This window comes from Paroedura picta, chromosome 1 (assembly GCF_049243985.1).
Source record: "Paroedura picta isolate Pp20150507F chromosome 1, Ppicta_v3.0, whole genome shotgun sequence".
NCBI classification, from domain to species: Eukaryota; Metazoa; Chordata; class Lepidosauria; order Squamata; family Gekkonidae; genus Paroedura; species Paroedura picta.
This window is the reverse complement of record NC_135369.1, coordinates 50,808,017-50,813,991: the sequence shown is the minus strand read 5'-3', so window position 1 is coordinate 50,813,991 and position 5,975 is coordinate 50,808,017.

Sequence of the window (5,975 nt, the reverse complement as noted above, 5' to 3'; positions counted from 1 at the left end):
AAAATCAGAGTCTAGTAGCACCTTTAAGACCAACAAGATGCGAATAGTGCTTGCACTTGAAAGCTCACACCCTGAATAAATCTTTGTTGGTCTTAAAAGTGCTACTGGACTCTGAGTATATACATTGCGATTCTTGGGAGAAAAATTAGAGAAGAAAGGAAGGCATTCAATTTAACGCCATACTGACACAAATTCAGTGAAAATCAAAAGTAAGCTGTGCACGCAGAACAGGCCTTGCTTAGATTACAGTTCACCACTCTTGATGACTACACCATGCCGTCTCTCACACCATTACTGCACAAAGGATGCAAAGCCGCACTGCTGCCTGGGTTTCGGGGCTAGTCACGGTGAGTCTTCCCACGACTACAAGGCTAGCATTTGGCCCGCTTCCACCTGTCTGTCCTGGATTTTCACTACTGCATGAGGTAGCTGATGGCCAGGAAGTGGAAACTTCCTGCCGTTTGTTTAAGATGTCAATCACTGAGACATGGTAATAGTGGCAGTTTTCTCAGTATGAAATGGAGGAGAGGAGAATGATGAAAACCACTTTGGGTATAAATGAAGTAACAAATAAAATATATAAAATGCAGAGGAAATTTGTTTTGAAACATTCCGTTCCCACTGGCAGTTTGAAGTGTTACAGCCCAAATTACACAGAACTAGGCCTCAGTCTGGTGTTCCAGGCCTACTTGTCATACTTGTAAAAACTGAGGTTCACTGAGGCTAACAAGGACCATCTGAGGATAAAGCCTTTGAGAGTTGAATACACTCCATATAGCCAAAAAAGAATCACGCCTCTTCTTAGCCTTATTGGTTCAGTAGGTCTGGCAGAGGCTAAAAAACACTACATACCAGGGGGTGGGGTGTGTGAAAAGTGTGCATGTAAATATCTACAGGGAATCTGTTATGTAAGAAGGGTTATCTGTTTTCTTTCAGGGAAGAAATGGCTTTTAAAATATGGAGTGAGGATTTTATTCATTTAGCAGCAGTGTCCTAAATGTTCTTCCCCTGGATTATTTCAACAACATATGCAGCAGTTTTATAACTGAGGGCTAAACAGCAGGTATATGTTTTATTTCACATGTCTACCCCTAGCTAAAATCACTCTTCAGCTGCGTGCAAAAGGAGCCATCCCTCTCTCATGCTGTACTGCCGATATTGAAGCTGGGAAAGAGGGTAAGGGTTTGCAGCTGAAGTGAAATAAAGCATAGGGGAAAGTCCACTATCTTCTTCAAAATGCTGGTTTTGCTAACAGACAAACCCAGTTCTCCATTTCACATGCAAATAGAGCAGCTGTAAGATTAACATTAGGGTTGGGCGCTTTGGCCCCCAAAACAACCGTTCACTCCCAACGCAGCCAGCGCCATGCTGTGGGGAGGGAGGGGAAGCACGCAGCGTCAGTGTGCCTGCCGGCGCTCCGACACCTGCACCTCCCCTCCCCTCCTGTGGTTCGGAGCTGGCTGCGCTGGGAGTGAACGCCGAAGCACCCAGCCCTAATTAACATCCTGAGTCAAAGGTATGCATGGCAGGAAACCTAGCAAAACGTGTGCCCAAAAGACTTTAAAAAAAAAATTCTGCATGTGAAGTGGGTTTCGCCGTGGAAAAGTCACCGTAATATTGTTGATTCTGCACAGCATTTAAAACTAGCTTTAAAACGACTTTATTTTAACAATGGTCATGAAAATGCCTGCTTTTGCATGTATAAACACTAGCATGTTTTTGATCTCCTCCCCTTTGCCACCGTACACCAGTGGGGGAAATGGACAGCCTCTAGTCCAGTGGTTCCCAATGCCATGACCCTTTAATACAGTTCCTCATGTTGTGGTGACCCCCAACCATAAAATTATGCAGGTGTTCTTTCACAGAGATTAAACCCAAACTGACCAATGGTGTGAAGATCCATTGTTCATTTTTGTATATAAATTGTTTTTTTCAAGGGGTACTGCTGGAGCAGCTGGCGGCCAAACATAGGCGTATGGAGGAGGAGGGGAAACAGCGGTGGCACCCTCCCTGCCGCCAAGCTGCTTGCCCTGCCACGACCCCTGTGAAAGGGTCGTTCGACCCCCACAGGGGTCCCAACCCCCACTGCTCTAGTCCCTCATCCACCAATGGAAGCTTGAGGCATCCCTTTCTCGATGGAGATTCTCCCACCTCTGCTATGACAACATTACAACAGCAGAAATTAATTTATTAATTCCCTCAGAGGCATTTGCAAGCATTTCAATCCACTCTCTATGAGGAACAGCATACCTTTGAGGGGGAAAGGCTGTAGTGTTTTCAAAAGGCTGTGTGCCCCCACAAAAATTTCTTGTTGAGGGCTCCATTGCCATGAACTAAAATTCCCATAAGGCCCTGCAGCAGCATGTGCCAGAGTGGTGGTCATGTGACATCGCAGCTGATTATGGCCTGCCAATGAGCATCTAGCACAATGAAGGAATTGCTGTCCCCCATAATTTGCCATCATAAATCTGTCTTTCAAATGCATAATCCTTGCAGATAAATGAGAGTGTGATTTAAAAGGGTCAGCATGCTGACTTCGGTGAAAACCTTTACATGCATAGTAGCTCAAAGTCTGTATAGTCTGCTCTGACTGGGAATAGAGATCAAGAGTCTGCACCAGTCTTTTCCTTCTGTATTGCACCAGTCTTTCCCTTATGGAGTGGAATTGCTGGTGTCTGAACTTAAATACATGCACAGTACATGGTTTGCTGCTGACTTACAGCCTCAGCTCTTCACTGGAAATTAAGATGCATGATCCCAAAAAGATTATTAAATATAATTGAATTTTACATTTGCCGGCCTAGGGTTGCCAACCTCAAGGTGGGGCCTGGATAGGATTGCAGGATACCCACTGGGGAAGGAAGATCTCAAGCTCCTGTTACCCACTGCCACCCTAGCAGCTGGTGGGAGAAAAAATTAAATAGCACCGTCAACACAATGGTATTATAAATGTTCCAATTAATACCCAGAACTGATATCATGCCTTTCTAGGAACTGCTTGAAACTATAACAGGGATTCCCACCAAGGGGTCTGTGGACTGGAGGTTCGTGGGAGTTCTGAAGTGGCATGGTATGTGTGTGGGGGGTGGGAGTGGGCTGGGCTGTTTTCTCAGCTCTTATTCTTTCTAGCCTACATGTGGCAGAGCCACTGCAATAGTAGTAAAGGCAGGGGAAGGAGGCAAAAGGAGGCTAGGGGTATGGCTGGTGATGTCACTAGTGGGGGTGTGGCAAAATGACATCACTCTGGGGCTTTTCCATGTCTGAAAAATTATTTTAGGGGCTCCTCCATGTTCAAAAGGTTGAAAAAGGCTGCTCTATAGTAACACCAAAGAGTTTCTGGGGATTTCTAGAAAGGTATGACATCAGTTCCAGAAATGATTTAACAGCAGTGTACTAATGGTGGCCCCCTGTGCGTTTCCCAGATTCTGTGCAATTGCACTTGGATGGCAACCCTAGGTCTGGACTTCTCCTGGGGTTCTTCAGGCCACATGAATCAATTCCTGTGGAGGAAAAGACAGCTCTGGATGGTGGACTCCATGGCATCACATCCACACTGAGCTCCCTTATCTCCCCAAACTCTGCCCTCCACAGGAACTTCTCCCAAATCTCCAAGAATTTCCCAAGTCAAAGGTAGCCTCAAAAGTCTGCTTACATAAACTCTGTACAAGGACAAGGCACTCTGTACATGTTCAAATGAAATCTACTTTTCTTGTCTTGCTTAAAAAGGGACATTGCTGCTAATGGTGGTACAATGGGATGCTGAGCATTTTCAAATCATTGATGACTCATGCACACTGACTATGATGTTCCCTGAGCTATTCTGGGAGGGCAGTATACAAATTCAATAAATCATCATAATAATAAGCTCAACGTTGCATAGCTGGTGTTACATCCTCAAAGCAAATCCTCACAGGAGCTGAGCTGGCAAACTGTTATTCATTTCAGGACATCCAGGGGGTTTCATTGACCCAGCTGACCTCAGGCCAAGTCTTTTTATCTCCTATACTACACTGAACGATATTTTAGCTAGGTTATTTTTATATATTTGGTGTTTTTTTTAAATCCAGATAATCATGGATGCTCCAGAAAAAGTTACAGTATCTAAAAACAATCTTTAAAACAGCACTGCGTATGAAATTAAGCAACTATAGATTTACACTTGTTTTATCATCAGGTCACATATTATTAGCAGTATTTGGATGTTAAATTATCATTGATCATTTGTTCCTGTTTCCCTGGCATGCTTTAAAAAGTCATTGGGGGGGGGGGGGATGTAGCAGTTGCTGCTGTGCTCCTGCGATGAAATAGCTGCCTAGAGCACCCTTTTCCAGGTAGCAGCTTCCAGGATCCCTTGCTCAGAGGGAGAGAATGTGATGAAGACACTGTCTTTTGTCTCAGCATTGCCAAACAATGGTGAGCAGTAGCAATATAGTCTCCAGTGACGTAGCAGCATCATAATAAGCAGAAGACCCTTCTGTAGTTTAACTGGAATGACTTGTATATATTCTAACCATCTTGCTTCTAAAAGAAGTCTGTACTTACTGACATCTGTCAATAATTAAACATAGTTCCTACTTGTGGGGGAGAAGCTGAGGAACTCATCATTCTGTGTCTGTTCCCTTCCACCTTGCATCCTTATTGACCAGAAGTCAAATATCTGAGAAAGTAGTGGATGCATCTTGATACTGGGCCTGGTTAGGGTCCCAATTGTGAAATTTCTCACATTTTAGAGGTGGCTCCTGGGGAAAGCAGAGTTTGAAGAGGGAGTTCAATGGAATTGTCATGCAATTGTCATGAGCTGCGGGCCCTGCGGGATTTACCAGCTTTCTGTAGGGCCTCCAAGACGGAGCTCTTCCACCAGGTTTTTGGTTGAGGCCAGGGCCAGCAAATGAGAGCCAGCATCCCCCACCCCCCCTGGGTCTAGCAGGTTATATCTCCTCCCCATCCTTCCTGCCGCTCTGATAGCAGGGGGTGGGAATAATGAGAGTTTTTTCCCGCCATGTTGGGATTGTTTTAAAGTCTTTTAATGGCTATTTTAATGGGGACGAAGACTACTGTTACCCACCACGAGCCTACGGGGAGTGGCGGGAAATAAATCTAACAACAACAACAACAACAACAACAACAACAAGGTTTGCCCTCTGCAGTTGTCATATCCTCTGGAGCAGGGGTAGTCAACCTGTGGTCCTCCAGATATCCATGGATTACATTTGCTGGCAGGGGCTCATGGGAAATGTAGTCCATGAACATCTGGAGGACCACAGGTTGACTACCCCTGCTCTAGAGGAACTGATCTGTGTAGTCTCTATATCATTTGTAATACTGGAAGACCTCCAGCCTGCCCACCCCCAGCCCCAGTGATATGTAACTCTAGGCCACATGCGTGTAAACAGATGCACATAATGCCAGAGTGTCACTTCCCTTTCATTCCCCCATAATTTCCTGTACTGTCAAAAATGTTTTTAATGTGTGTTACAGTTATTCCATAATACTATCAACAAGATCTGCTATAAGATTAAATATCTGCTATAAGATTAAATATCATTTTTAAATAGGAAAGTGTTTATGATCATTTTGCTAACCCATTCTCTTTTGGAAAACAGTGCAAGCTATTGCAGAATAAATGAACAGCAGGCTGAAAAGAGCCTTTGGCGACATGTAGCAGCAGGGGTCAAATAAGGAACCTTAATATAAGATCATGTGCTGCAAGCAAAACAAGCGTTCTTGTTTTTCCACTATGGAGTGCCAGAGCTACAGACTCCATGGATGGACTTCACTTAAAATCTGACCTTCATATAATGTTGGTGGAAGTGGCCTCTTGGAATTCCATTTCTCTACATTTCCTTTTTTCTATATTTTTCAGGTCACTGCCTCCTTGGTTCCATAAACTCATTCCCAGCGCCTCCTACCTTCCCAACCCTATAAAAAAGCATTATTTACATTTACATAACCCACTAAGGAAAATAATAATAAAA